Source organism: Triturus cristatus, chromosome 4_1, assembly GCF_964204655.1.
Source record: "Triturus cristatus chromosome 4_1, aTriCri1.1, whole genome shotgun sequence".
Taxonomy (NCBI): domain Eukaryota; kingdom Metazoa; phylum Chordata; class Amphibia; order Caudata; family Salamandridae; genus Triturus; species Triturus cristatus.
Window position 1 is genome coordinate 162,077,135 of NC_140585.1, and position 16,419 is coordinate 162,093,553.

Below are 16,419 nucleotides of genomic sequence, written 5' to 3' on the forward strand. Positions count from 1 at the left end.
ATCCTCGTCATCAGCATCCCCTGGAACAGAGGTTGCAACCGTATTACGGATTGACCTGGTATGACATGTGGTGCAAAACAAGGGTTTGTATCAACTGTACTTTGCATCAACAGATGAGGATCATGTGACCTGTGTAGGGTACCACCACAAAGTACAGCTCACACAAAAGCACTGAGGTGTTACACAGATACAGGCAAACTCACCAGCTCCAGCCACAACTCTCTGTCCCTTGGTGTTCCCCCCTAGTGTCACCTGCTGGACCTGTCTCCTCACGGGCCTAGCTGTCCCTGAACCATCAGCTGTAGAGGGAAGTGACAACATTCTCAATTATCTGCATCACCAATTGTCAGACAGGCACATGACACTCCTGATGTGTATTTCACTTTGTACACAACTGCTGATTACATGCACAGGGGAATCAGGATCTCTGTCATGGCTTTGGAGTCGAAGCCAGTGACACACCTCATGCTAGAATTACCTGGAGGACAGCTGCGCGAGGGTTGGATGTCATACAGTCCCCGGGATGGTGCATGCTGCTGGGGTGTAATCCGGTCAGCATCTGTGATAAGACATACAGGTCTATATTTTGCAACAAGAGATGGTAGCTCTGAGCCAACATGTCATTCTCAATGACCATTTGTGGGTAATCCAGAACTATGTACAGCATGTTTAGCTCCTGAACTTTACATTTGGGCACCTGCTCACATGCAGCAGTTGCCAGCCGTTCCCTCCACACAGCAGTGACATCAATCAGATGACACATCAACAGACACCTCATGCTAGAATTACCTGAAGGACGGCTGCGCGAGGGTTGGATGTCATACAGTCCCCGGGATGGTGCATGCTGCTGGGGTGTAATCCGGTCAGCATCTGTGATAAGACATACAGGTCTATATTTTGCAACAAGAGATGGTAGCTCTGAGCCAACATGTCATTCTCAATGACCATTTGTGGGTAATCCAGAACTATGTGCAGCATGTTTAGCTCCTGAACTTTACATTTGGGCACCTGCTCACATGCAGCAGTTGCCAGCCGTTCCCTCCACACAGCAGTGACATCAATCAGATGACACATCAACAGACACCTCATGCTAGAATTACCTGAAGGACGGCTGCGCGAGGGTTGGATGTCATACAGTCCCCGGGATGGTGCATGCTGCTGGGGTGTAATCCGGTCAGCATCTGTGATAAGACATACAGGTCTATATTTTGCAACAAGAGATGGTAGCTCTGAGCCAACATGTCATTCTCAATGACCATTTGTGGGTAATCCAGAACTATGTGCAGCATGTTTAGCTCCTGAACTTTACATTTGGGCACCTGCTCACATGCAGCAGTTGCCAGCCGTTCCCTCCACACAGCAGTGACATCAATCAGATGACACATCAACAGACACACATGTATGAGAAGATTACTCATAGGAAGGGATAAATGACCCGGATTCCTCCCCATTACACTGCTATCACCTTTGCCATTCAGACTTACATATTTCCAGAGTCTCATGTTGTTTGTTGTCAAGTCAGAAAGGGTTTCATGTGTGAGATTTACATTTGTCAGGGACATGATGTTGCTCATTTGTGCTTCCCCACCCATGAAGTCACACATATTTGTATGAGAGAACACAGATGTCTTACGTCCGTCCTCTGAGTGTCCTCTCTTTGCGTACTCTATTTCCCAGATCATGGTACTACTTAGCTGACGACGATTGGTGTCTTGTACAGCAGACATCCAAACCTCTTTTGTCAAACACTAACCTATACATGTGAATACAGTAGGAGAGGAGGCAAGCAGAATGTAACATTGTGGATAGGCTGAACGGCTTTGATGCCTTCTGCCTGCACTGGATTAGCGTGTTGCTCTTCAGCCTAGTCATTTAGCAGGTGTAACTACATGAAGATTCACCTTAGCAGCCCCTACACTCATCTCAAAGGTACACTACTGGCATCAGTGTTGGCCTCAGCCATGCTATTTTCATCGTGGTGTTTCCTATCATTGAATTGCAAGCCGGTTGTGTTTTGGTCACTTCATATGACTCATGGTACTATTGTATGTCCATTCTGCACTCACTTGGCATACATTTTGTGTCATCCTTTCATTAGCCACCAGGGTCTGATCTTGCATGGGTACAAATGCCATATGTGAGCATATTGTGATGCAGGACAACAGTGTTGTAATACACATGCAACATACGGCGGACGTGAAAGGCACATTTCTTGAGCAGTCAGCCTGATATATTCTTGGGTTCCCCTCCCTTGGCCCAGCACCGGAACAGTGTGTGGGCCCTGAACAGATGTCACAGCCAACCTTGTAGCAGAAGTCAGTATGTGTCTTTGATTCTGGGAGGACCTCGTTGTACCTACAATGATAAGTGTGTTTTGCTACTTCACATTCCGGCAGCCACATGTGATGCACTAGATTTCTGGCACAAAGGATGAGCACAAGCAGTTGTGGGCACCAGCGTTGCATTAGTGTGTTATACGTAATATCATGATTGCTCCCACATTACTTCGAATGGGCCCACTACCTGGATGCAACCTATATCACAATGACATGTCTACGGATCCTGATGTGCGGTCCACTATCGTGTTTTGTTGATGGGCAACACAGAAGCCAGACAATGTAAGTGGTACATGACCAGCTGTGTGGACTGGGCATTTGATCTATATTGGAAACATTCAAAGTTGTACAGTGTATGCATTGTCAATACTAATGACCCTGGGATCTCACTTGTTCATCATTGCCATATTTCAGTCAATTACTTTGATTGATTACGTCTACAGACACCATTACAACATAGTGGGGACACCCTTTTGAGTAGTTGTGGCACTCGATAACAGGATTGGATTCCCAGGTCTGGGCCTGTTGCTGTAAAACATGTCATGTTCCGCAATTACGAAGGTTTGATGAGCCAAGACATGTAATATATTGTCTTCAGCTGTTCACAATTATAATTATCTAAAGGTGGCTGTCCATTGACTACTCCCATAGTAATGCAGCTATTTGTACATCTCTGGTTGACTTTCATATGTGGGCACTACATGTCCCTCGGTCACTCCTGGCAATGTATGCATTTTGACCATCTCCTGGCCACTTTGACTTACCAGTCGGTGAGGGTGTACGGTGGCGATGCCTCCCAGTAGATGCAGGGACCTCCGCTACGGCAGTTGTCTGTGCTCTGGCTGAATGTGTCAATGGGTGAGAAGAGAGAAAACTAAACATCTGGAATATGTGCTGGTGGAACATTTCTGTGATTTCCCCATTTCTTCTGCATGCTAACAGTGTTTTGCAGTACTTCTGCTGACTGGGCAGGTAGGAGCAGTGGTGCATTGGGGTCGTAGTGGCGTGGCAGGGTGGGAAATTTACAACAGAATAGGTGTCTGACTTTTGGACCAGATGGTTCTTTCACCTTCTGCTTTGTGCTTTCAGCTTGCACGGGGTGATTTACTTCTTAGAGTTTTAGTGGCATGTTTCCACGCCCCTTGTAATACATTAACACCGCAGTTGCGTCACTTCTGTGACACAGCGGTGGGGTAATACAGGTGACACATTTAGACTTATTCCCAATGTTATGCATCTATGTTGATGCCTCACGGTGTGCGGGCCTGCGCAACATTAAACATGCATCAGCTGTGATGTAGGCAGGGTGTGTGTTTATGTGGTTATGCCTCGTACAAGTGATGCATTGTAATCGACGGCATTTCACGTAGTCACTTTTCATAGGGTGTTGCCATGCAAACTTAAACCAGCTTGAGGCACCTGTAATGAGTTGCCCTGAGCGTTAGGTGTAGGCGGTCCATGGACATAGTTGGAGTTGCGTCACACTTGCGACACTACTCCAGCAGAGCATCCCCCTAATGCCATCAGTTGCGACACCCATCTGTCTATCCCAGCGCCACAGTGCACCGCATTGTCAATGTGACGCATCCGCGGTTGCACAAGAGTTGGATTGGGTGTGGCATTGTTACTGGCGCATCTCTGCTGTTATTTGTCAATTGCTACTTAGCAGGCTGGTGTATCAATGCAACTGGACAGTGGCCATGTTTTCAGAAGTGGAGGAGGGATTTGCCATTTCCATCCCTAAGGATTGTGGGACTTGTAGTGCTACATACAGAGGGTGACACAGGAGTCTCTGACTTACGGATTAATTAATACACTTTGGACTACTTCCTTATTCACACTGACAGTGCAACACAGACCTTCTATTCATGCACTTTCACTTTTCATCCCACTTACCTGGTACCACGTAGCGGACGTCACTGACAGGCAGCCCATGGACCAAGTGGGGGTGTATGGTCGTCAGGATGTCCTCCTCCTGTGTGGTGAGGCGGATGCGTGGTCCAGAGTGTGCGGCTGGGAGGATCCGTTGTAATTCCATCCTGGCGTATTTATCCTTTACCCTCAGCCGCTCATCCTGCCATTTTTTTTTAAGGTCCTGGACAGTGCGCCTGTCCTCCCCCAATGCTGTGACAGCAGTGGCTAATTGCTGCCACAGGGCTGCCTTCTGGCTCCCACTGGTGCAGTAGGGTGAGAGTCCATAGAGGCGTTTGTGGTGCCTGACTATGAACTCCACAAGCATGGTGGTCTCCTCTGCTGTAAAGTTCCTCTTTCTCTTCATGAGCTCCATTTTCTTGGCCGGTCTCTGCTTGGAAATACAAACTGCGTGTGGCCAAACCGGTTCCTTCACTGTGTGCTGCTTTTAAATGTTTTTTGTTGCTGGTCAATCAGTGTTAATTGGCTTCAGCTGGATCATGGTGGGGGATGGTAGGCACTAGCAACATGATGGCTAACTGGAGCTGTTGGCTGGGATTGGCTGGAGTGCGTCAGCTGATGCATGGTGGGGGATGGTAGGGACTTGAACAGGTGTTTCCCCTTGGCTCAAATGATCAATGGCAACAGTAATGTAGTCTGGTCCCAATTCTGATGTTCCGGCCCGAAATCGGAATTTCCGGCCCGAGGCCGGAGTTTCCGGCCCGGGAGCGGGTATTCCGCCCTCGAATCGGACTTTCCGGCCCGCATGCGGACTTTCCGCTCCGGGCCCGGAAACTCCGCTCCGGGGGCGGAAAATCCGGCCCGGGTGCGGACGTAAGTTTAGTGGTCGTAAATGGATTCTGTGAATAGCAAAAGTCCTAAGTTCATTTTGTGAATCGCTAAAATAGTAAGTTCATTCTGTGAATACCAGAAGTACTAGGTGCATTCTGTGAATACCAGATTGGTACTAAGTTTAGGATTTAGTCTTAAGTTTGTTCTGTGAATCGGGCCCAGGGAGATTAAGTGATTTGCCCAGAATCACAGGATGTTGAGCGTCGTTGCCGAGACTCAAACCCAGTTCCCCTTCTTCGCAGACAACTGCTCTAGCCGTAAGGCTATATCCTCTACCCAATATACCTCTATACAGTACCGCTGTGCTATTTTTGGAGTACGGCTATACCAAAAATATAGCAAAATAAATGCATAGAAAATACACAGAAATACACTATATTTTATAAATCTAGTGTAATACTGTGTATTTCCTTTTTATAACATAATTAAGTAGACACAAAACAGCCTGTGCAGTAATGCAGTAATACCTTTGAATCACTGTTCTTCCAAAACTGCTGGAAAAATATACAGAAATGTATGAAGAGATTTTTCTACCTATTACCATCGCCCAAAAATCCAGTTGATTGGTGAGGAGGCCAATCTTGAGCCAATCAGGAAAATACGGTGGTCGATCAAAGATAAATAAAAAATGGATGGAGAAGTAGAATTATTCCTGTCTAGAGCAACTGAGGGAAATGGAAATCTAATCCCGACAATATCTTGGACAAAGAGAAATTTATGCACATCACACTTAAAAGATTAAACATAAATTAAACCATTCCATGCAAAATATCACCAATGAGATCTCTGAACATAGATTAGTCCAGGAAAAGGTGGCAGCAATCCGTCAGCACTACAGGAAGGCAAGATTCTCTCTTGAAAGAATGGCTTAAGAATCTCACTGGATTAAAGCTCATGAAATAATAAAGTCTTGGGACCAGAAGAGATTCTGGAAGTGGATGAACAACTGCTTCAAATCAAATCTGCAACCCACTGTCACAAACATCTCAGCCCAAGCGTGGGAAAATCACATATACGCTCTCTATGCGGACTCGCCCAGGGAAGACAGTACAAGTCACAAACCGGCTACTTCCACCAACATACTACCTCACTTTGAGCCACCGCAAGCACCAAACGATCAGAAGGAAATAACAGCAGATATGGTCGTGCACATTAGAAATAAAATGCACCCAGGCGGGGCACCTGGCCCAAACGGCATACCTCCAATGGTATATAAGGAAACATACTAAATGGGAAACCATTATGGCACCACTATTTATGGAGTATAGATCAGGAAGGCACATTCCCGAGTCATGGACGGGTTCTCTTTTAGTCCCAATGCATAAAAAAGGGACGCGATCGAACCCAGAAAATTATCGCATGATTGCTCTCTTAGATGTCAATGGGAAATGCAATGTTAATCTGCTCTTAAAAGAACTGACAGCCTGGGCTGAAGCACAAAATGTGATCCCGTTTACACAAACTGGCTTCAAAAAGGGCTCCAGCAGTGAAGATAACTTGATCTCTGTGTCATACTTAATAGAAACAACACTGGACAAGAAAGGGAAGGCACTCTACCTAGCTTATATCGATTTTCAAACAGCCTTCGATAGCGTGGACCATTCGAGACTGTGGATAAAATTAAAAACTGGGGCATTAACAACTCACTATTAAACACAATAATGGCTTAATACTCTGAAACCTGTATACTGGCCCCCATGCTTTTTAATTTGTATTTAGCCAACCATCCTGATTTCCTGGCACAGGCTCGAGTATTCCCTCCCAAACTCGCCGTATCTAAAATCCAACCATTTCAATATGCAGACGACAGCATCCTGCTAGATCAAACTCAGATTGGTCTTCAGCAATTTCTATCTGCATTGTCGTCATACTGCAAAGCAAACAAATTAAAATAAACACGACAAAGACAATGATAATCTCCAGGCAAATGAAGAGAAGAGGGTTATGGCAAGTCGACAGTAAATCCATCGAGACAGTCTCAACTTATAAGTACCTTGGTGAATGGATCGACCATAAAGGAAGGCAGTCCACACACATCACAGCAATGCACAGCCTGGCTCAATCCTTGAAGGTTGCATTCTGCAGAGCAAGGAAATCTATGTGCTCACTTGACCTCACCCCTTTAATCCAAGCAATAGCAGCAAAATTCCTACCGTCCATTTCCCATGGTGCTATTGTCTTTAAAGATAAGATGTCATCATGGCTGTATAGAGCTCAATCTGCCTGCTTCCGTAAAGTTTGTCTTTTGCCCTCTTCCACTTCGCTTGTGTAAATCCATAAGGAATTCAACTTGAAGTCTCAAAAGTTGATAGTTAAAGCATGATTCATAGAATTCTGTCTGAAGGCCAAACAAGCACGGGAAAACTCATTAAAAAACACATCTGGCTAGTGATAAATAAACCCGGGTCAACCTGGTACAATTTTCTTACTCACCCTGTTGAAACACTGGAAGCCTGTGAAATATGGGCCACCCCTATACCCATAATGGCGGCAGAAAAACTCTTAATAAAACAGGCAAAAATAGTGTCAGAGGTGAATGATGCATCAAGCTTAAAAAAAACTTAAGCACGGAAGCTGGGCTTTAAAACTTTACAACAGCAGAGGCTTACCATGTCGTCCCCCATACAGCCAATAATGAAGTGCCAACTAATGAGGCTACGATTTGGCTTGGTGCCTGTAACGGCATACAAGTATGGGCAAGGCTACAAAGAAATCTCATCCACACAGTGCCGTGCCTCTGGGGGAAACAGTAACTCACATATTATGTATCTGCAAGACGCTGCACCCTTTAAGAACAAAGTGGCTTTGACCCATTTGGAGCATTCTAAACATTCGTACATGCCAGGACGCCCTGGTGGAATGTTTGAAGGGAGACTCAGCACAGTTGTCGGCGTGCATTTAGGCCTCCAAAAAACACATGGAACCATAAAGCTCATTCAACCATTATCAGTTTTAATCCTTTTTAATGTTGTTAGACCTGTCAGCCCTAGGGTGGTCTCCCCCTGTATTTTTGACTGTGCCTCATTTTTTCCACCCTCATTTTTGTGTTGGGCTTAGGTCTCTGGGCGCCTTTTCATTGCCAACCAGTGTTAAGGTGCAGGTGTTCCCTTCTCCCAAGATGGCTGCCACAGGCCCCTGCTACTGCAGAGTGGCCTTTCTAGTAGCACCCTAGCTGCCAGGAGCTGGCTGGAACCCCACAACAATGTTGCAACACCAGCCCGCCTTTTTTGTCCTATAGTTAGAATGGGGAAGCTCCTGGAATGTGCTGGAACCTTCTAGAAGGGAGGTGGGGTTTTACTTTTGCCGCCTTAGAGAGTGGTCACCTGACCTAGGGCTACTTAACAGGGGGAGGGAACATTTTCTAGTCAGTTGGAGTGACGCAGACCTGGGGGAACCTACGCAAGAGTTTTAGGCGGTAGGGCCTAGTCAGGGATCTATGCCTCTGAAAGTGACAGGGCTTAGGTGCTGCCTTTTAAGTGAGTGAGGGATCCTGTACTAGCCCACTGATCTAGCCCAGCGGGAGGGGAACCCAGGGGCAATCTGCCAAGCCTGACTAGGAGCGAACTAGTCACCAACTCAACCTACCCCCCCCCCCAAGGAACAGAACCCCTAAGGGCGCCAAAGCCAACTGCGCCACTAAGATAACTGAAATTCATTGCTGAGACTTATTGCTGAAACTCATTGCTGAGACTTATTGCTGAAACTCATTGCTGAGACTTATTGCTGAAACTCATTGCTGAGACTTATCGCTGAAACTTTCTCCAACTTACTGCTGGGCTGCTGGGGGATCGACCAGGTACGAGCGCGGTGACACCCCTGCGCTCCCCGACCTTGCCTGAGGTCCCCCCTAGCCAGACCTGCCACGGGCGCTGGGCGCCAAAATCACCTTCACCCCCTTTAAGTTCTGCCCCTGTCGAGGGGGCCGGAGGTGCACTCACCGCTGCGGCCCAGGGCCAAGAAGCCTGCCTCCGTCATCACCGGGGCCCGTGGAGAAGCCCGGGGCCCGCCGCTGCCGCTGCAGCCTGCCGCAGGATTTCGAGGAAGGCCTTGGGAGGACGTGAAGCCGCCCTCCCTCATCACGTGACGGGGGCGGACTGCGTGACGCCGGCCCCGCCGCTGAGCGATTCGCCCGCCGGGCCGCGCCCCCGCAGGCCGCACTGCCATTGGCGGCTGCGGGCGCGGGCCCCTGAAGCCACAAAGGAATCCTCACGGATCTCCCCGGCCACGTCTGGCCCGACCGGGAGCCCCGGAGCGCCTGCCTGCAGCCCGAGGACCTCGCGAACCAGGTATCCCCCCGGGGGATTATGGCGGACGGCCGTGCTGAGGCCTGGGACTCACCCTTCTCCCCGGGGAGGCCCGTGCGGGATCCGGTGCGCCCCCTAACGCTCGGGAGCGGCTCCGCACCAACCGGTGGCCGCTTCCCTTTGGCCCAACATAGACTCTGGCCGTCACTAGTAGAAGGGATCTGGAGCGAACCGGCACCACTGCGCGAGACAGCGCTGGGACCTCTGGGGTGGGGGGGAAAGCTCTACCAAGAAGACTTGGCCTGGACAGCCCCCCCCCTTTTCGCAGACTACCGAGTACTGCTCCCACTAACGGTGATGAGCAGTCCTGGTGAAGGTGCCATTAACTCTACGCCCCGTCCTCCAGTCCCCGGAATGCGCTGTGTGGCACGAGGATAGATACCAGGCTTTGAAGCGCCTTAGTTTGCTCTGTGTAGCGCTCTGTTCCCCCGCCATGCATTAAAGCACTATACACCTGCTATGTGCGGCGCTATGTTCCTAAGCCTGATTGAAAGCGCTATACACCTGCTATGTGCGGCGCTATGTTCCTAGAGCCTGGTTTTTAGTGCTATCAAATTGGTAATTGCAGTGCCATGTTCATAGGCCCTGATTTTAAGTGCTATTAAATCGCTATGTGCAGCGCTATGTTCAACTGCTGTGTTTGACGCTCCCCCAGGATCACCAGGTGGCGCTCTTTGGGTCCAGACCCGGTTTTATACATTCAGGTATCACCAATTGAAACATAATGAAATGCTTTGGAACTTGACATTTAAATGTATTCAGGTAGTGCCAATTGAAACCTAATGAACTGCTTTTGAATCTAACCTGATTTAGATAAACCTGATTGATTTCCATTGAGCCTACGGTGTGGTGTCAGTTATTGCGTGCGCTTCCTGCTTCAGGGGATGTGTGTGTTGTATGGTCGCTTTACACTTAAGCCTTCGGGTGCCTACCTGCTCGAGTCACGTTACCCCCTTAGGGCCTGGTGACCCCTGGTCCTACAAATGTAAATGCACAAAAGTTTTAAAATTGAAGCTTATGCACTTTATTCTGTATCTCAGTATTCGTGATTGCAATGATTTTAAATAATTGTGCAATAAAATTCTATTTTATTCTATTCTTTTCTCTACCTATTACCACATTAATTAAGTGGTAATATGTGATGGACAATAATAAAATCTACTACTTACCTATATCTAAGACTGTAACCCAAAACATAGCAAACGCAGAACACAGCCAAACTGTTCTGCAATAATCATCACTTCCTTTTACCATTTGTAACCAGACACTTTTTCCCATATTAAATGTGACACACCAGCTGCGCAAGAGGCTTGAGGCCTGTAAATATATATATGTATATATATATATTTTTTTCACTGAAAAAACCATAGGTTTCAGGCACATTATAGTTAGAAATTAGCATTTAAAAAAACCTTAGAAATTCACTGAAAAAACCATAGGTTTTAGGGAAAGTTATAGTTAGTTGGACATTTCACTCGTACAAAACCATAGAAATTCCTCCGTTATAGTTAGTTCTCCTAACTATAACTCGAGCCCCTGCAATGCACTGCTGATGACGTCACATATTACATCACTCATGACATGGTCAGTGACATCACTGATGATATCTCAATTGGCATCACTGATGACATCATCCAGTGACAGTGTGATTCTGTAAAGTTTAAATATGTTTAATATATATAGGGAAAGGCGCATTGAAGAATGATTGGGTGTATAAGTGTCTGAATGGATGATTTAGTAGGTGCGTGACTGACTCTATAAGTGAGTGATTAAACTTATCTTACTGAATGCATGGGTTAGTGAGTAAACTGCGTGAATGTCTGTATCCGTCTGTCTGTTGGTGTGTAAGCGGCTGCATGGGTTTGCGAATAGCTACATGATTGTCTATATGGGTTATTGATTGGTTGTCTGAGTATCTGTATGGGTGCCTGAGTTTTTGTGTGGGTGGGGTGTGTGTGACTCTGTACATAGATGTGTGAGTGGGTGATTCACTGGGTGCTTGGTTTCAAGAGTGCATCTGTAATGGACTGTATGGGTGGGTGAGTGCGTATATGGGTGTGTTAGTGAGTGAATGTATATCTCAGTTGTATATGTGTGAGTAACTACATATGTGAAAGGCAGTATATATGTGTGTTGGAGTATATACATGGCGGTGAGTGCATATGATAGTTCTGTGTGACCATAAGTATGAGTGACTGTACGGGTGAGTGAGTAGATGTGTGTGTAAACCTAACGGTGAGTGGGTATGTAGTTATTGGTGTTGGAGTGTCTATGGTTTTGAGAATGGCAGTCTGTAATTTAGAGTGGGTGTATCAAAAGGTTATATTGGGGTGTGAGAAGATGCATCAATTTATCACATGGATGATGTCATCAGTGATCTCATTTGAGATGTCATCAGCGATGTCATCAGTGATGTCACTGACGTAGGGCCCGATTCACAGAACTAACTTAAGACAAAATCCTAAACTTACTCATTTTGGTATTCACAGAAGGCACTTACTCATTTCGGTATTCACAGAAGTTAGGAGTCCTAACTTTAGGACTCCTAAATGCCTTCTGTGAATACCGAAAGTCTTAAAGTTAGGATTTTTCTCAGTTTAGGAGTAGTAAAGTTAGGACTCCTAAATTTACTACTCCAAACTGAGAAAAACCCTAACTTTAAGACTTTGGGTGTTCACAGAAGGCATTTAGGAGTCCTAAAGTTAGGAGTCCTAACTTTACTACTCCTAAAATGAGAAAAATCCTAATTTTAAGACTTTCTGTATTCACAGAAGGCATTTAGGAGTCCTAAAGTTAGGAGTCCTAACTTTACGACTCCTAAAATGAGAAAAATCCTAACTTTAAGACTTTCGGTATTCACAGAAGGCATTTAGGAGTCCTAAAGTTAGGGCTCCTAACTTCTGTGAATACCGAAATGAGTAAGTGCCTTCTGTGAATACCAAAATGGTAGTAACTTTAGGATTTTGTCTTAAGTTAGTTCTGTGAATCGGGCCCCATGTCATGAATGATGTAATGTGTGACGTCATCAGCAGTGCATTGCGGGGGCGCGAGTTATAGTTAACTGAACTAACTATAACAAGGGAATTTCTATGGTTTTATACGAGTGAAATGTCAAACTAACTATAATTTTGCCTAAAACCTATGGTTTTTTCAGTGAATTTTTAAGGTTTTTTAAATGCTAAATTCTAACTATAACGTGTCTAAAACCTATGGTTTTTTCAGTGAATTTCTAAGGTTTTTTAAATGATAATTTCTAACTATAACTTGCTTGAAACCTATGGTTTTTTCAGTGAATTTCAAAGGTTTTTTAAATGCTAATTTCTAACTCTAACGTGTCTGAAACCTATGTTTTTTTAAGTGAATTTCAAAGGTTTCTTAAAAGCTAGTTTCTAACTATGCCTACAGTGATAGGACATGTGAAGAAAGAAGAAAAAACGCACAGAAAGAAGCAAAAGAAATGCAGAAAGAGGCAACAGAAGTCCACAAAGATTAAGAAAATTGCAGGAAGAAGCGAGATGTGCAGAAAGAACCAACAGAGTAAAAGAAAGAGGCCTTGTTGAAAAATCATTCTGTGCCCACAACTTTTTCAGACGGGTACTGGTGGTAACTGACTATGACTAACCAGGCCTAGAGTCAGTGCTATGCTAAAAGACACATAGAATACAGTGAAAACACCTACATACCCTAGGGAATACTATGCGTTGCGGTACCCCTGTGATTAGCATGACCTCCTCTGTAAGGCCCTAGTACATAACAGGGCAGGGGGATTAAAACTACCTCTTAAAACCCGCCACAGGGCGCATTTGCACAGTGGTGAAGGGAGGGGGGGCCTGAGGTGACATGTGTGCAAACACGCCCTGTGGCCCTTTTAAGTTGGGAGCTAAAGTCCCCTTGAATCCAGAGGGTCCCTGGGGTGCAACTAGCCCACCAGGTGCCTCCAGTAAGCGCCACAGAGCTGCGTTGCAGAGCGGTGTAAAAAGGGGCATGGCCTGGACCTCCTCTCTGCAATGCAGCGCAGTGGCACTTACTGGAAGCACCTGGTGGGCCAGTTGGCCCGCAGGGGCCCTCAGGATGGAAGGGGAATTAATTCACCAACTTAAAACATGCCAATGGTTGTGTTTGCACATGTCACCTCAGGCCCCGCCCCTCCCTTCACCTCTGTGTAAACACGCCCCATGGCACGTTTTAAGTTGGGGGAGTAAGTCCCCTTGAATCCTGAGGGTCCCTGGGGTCCAGCTAGCCCACGAGGTACCTCCAGTAAGCGCCACAGAGCTGCGTTGCAGAAAGGTGCAAAAAGGGGCTTTGTCTGGATCACCTCTCTGCAATGCAGGTCTGTGGCGCTTACTGGAGGTACCTGGTGGGCTAGTTGGCCCATAGGGGCCCTCAGGATTGAAGGGGAATTAATTCCCCAACTTAAAACACGCCACAGGGCATTTTTGCACACATGTCACCTCAGGCCCCGGGCCCTCCCTTCACCACTGTCAAATGCACCCGGTGGCACATTTTAAGTTGGGGGATTAAGTCCCCTTGAATCCTGAGGGTCCCTGGGGTCCAACTAGCCCACCAGGTACCTCCAGTAAGTGCCACAGAGATGAGTTGCAGAGAGGTGAAAAAGAGTCATGGCCTGGACCACCTCTCTGCAACGCAGTGCAGTGGCGCTTACTGGAAGCACCTGGTGGGCTAGTTGGCCCCTAGGGACCCCCAGTAGTTTGCAGAGTGTTGGTGGGAGGGGGCGGTGCCTCGGCAATAACGGTCTTTTTTTTTTTAAAGAAGGGGCGCTGTGTGGCCCCCCATCATTTTCTATTTTTTGGGCCTGACCCCTATTTTTTTTTTTAATTGGAAGAGGACCGCTTGGCCCCCCTCCCGAGGCCATATTCGGCCCAGGGGACCCCATCCCCTGGGGCCTGGCCTCTCGTTGGGGGCTGTGAGAGGAGCCCCAATTCCCCCACAGTCCCTGCCGGCTCCCTGTGTCCTGCGGGAGCCGGCATTGCTTTTCCACATGTGGATCTGCTGACATACAGCTCCCCGTGTGGTAAATCAATCTGGTTTGGATTTTGGAAGAGATCTTCCAAAATCCAAACCAGTGTTTTCTATGACAGGGCGGGAGCCGCGAGGCACCCGCCCTGTCATAGCAAACAGCAGTGTCTCGGGGGTGGGTACCCCGGTAGACTGCAGGAGCCAGCCCTGGGGGGTGGTAGTCCCCAGGGCCATCACAGGCTCCAGGAGGGGGGCCGCACGGCCCCTCTCCCAACCAATGCACAGCCCCGGGGAGGTGGTGGTCCCCGGGGCTTGGGGGTCCTTATCGGACCCCCAAATGTACATATTAGTGCCCCGGGGAGGTGGCAGTCCCCTTGGCATGTGAGGGGCCTCAAGCCCCCAACACAAGTATTTTTTTTAAAAGAAGCCCTGGGGGTGGGGGTCCCTGGGGCTTGGGGGGGCCTTTGATGCCTCCCATACATTAAAAAAAGAAGCCCCAGTGGGTTGGCGGCCCCTGGGGCTGTGGGGGGCTCTGTGCCCCCCGCAAATATTTATAGAAAGCCCCAAGAGGTGGTGGTCCGCGTGGCTGCAGGGGTCCCCCTGGCCCCCACCATTATCTTTTGGCATGCCCCCAGGAATTGGCCCACCCGGGGGCTAATTAATAACGAACGGATCCTCCGCGCATCTTGCCGATTTATTTTTTTTAAAAAATGCTTTTTTTGGCCCGAGGGTCCTTGTGGGACCACCTAAGTAGGCCTAGGGCGTCAAGGTGTTTATACCCTGCCCCCTTTTCTTGTTTTGCGCGTTAGTTTTTCTGTTTTCTTGTGCCTCGGTTACCGAGGCACAAGATGGCTGCCAACACTTCCTGGTTTGGAGTGTTGACAGCCAATCAGCTTAAAGCTCGTGGTTGAGAGGGTGCGCGATACACCACGGCCATAGATATTGAAACTTTTATTTTGGGATTTTCTCAGCAACTACTGAACGGATTTACACCATTTAAAAAAAGGGCTCTTTCTGAACCAAGGGCTACCTATTTGCCAAATTTGGTGTAATTCCAATCAGCATTTCAGACTGTAGTCGTGTCTAAAGTTTCCTATGGGAAATAAAATGGAGAAAACACATTCTGGGACCTCCTTTTTTCTCGGCCCCCGCTTGCCGAAACTTTCAAACAGGAGCTGACCGGAGCGCCCCACTAGTTTTAAAAATTTCACGAAGATTCATCAACTGGCACCAAAGTTATTGGGAAAACAAAAAAAAGTTTTCCTATGGAGACTAGGTATAAATATATAGATAGATAGATAGACAGACAGACAGACAGACAGACAGACAGACAGACAGACAGACAGACAGACAGACAGACAGACAGACAGACAGACAGACAGACAGACAGATAGATAGATAGATAGATAGATAGATAGATAGATAGATAGATAGATAGATAGATAGATATACTTATTTATTACCTACTGGCGGTCGCCAGTAGGTAGTTATAGTTAGGACCAAGTTTCCATAGGAAGAACATTTTTTGTTTTGCTTATAACTTTGATGTCGATTGATGAATCTTCATGAAATTCCCAAACTAATTCTTTGTTCATATCAGCTCCTATGTTCAATGTTTGGGGGTGATTCGTCAAGGGGGGCCGAGAAAAAAGGGGGTGTCCCAAATACGTGTTTTCTCCATGCAATATCCATAGGAAACTTTAGACAAGGCTACAGGTTGAACGGGAGAACGTTATTACCCCAAATTTGGCAGGGAGAAGGGTCTTGGTCTAGAAAGCACACTTTTGTTTATTTGGTGTAAATTCGTTCAGTAGTTTTGGAGAAATATCGAAATTTGCAAATATCGATATTTGGGAATTCTGCCATCTGATTGGCTGAGGCATTACAAGCATGAGCTTCCTGCTTATTGGCTGCGAGCTGTTGCAACTAGGAAGTGTTGGCAGCCATTTTGTGATTCCGTTGAAACGAGTAAGGGGAAAAAAAGGCAAAAAGAGTAGGAAACAGGAGGATAGGAGCACTGTAACCTCTGTGGGGGAGTT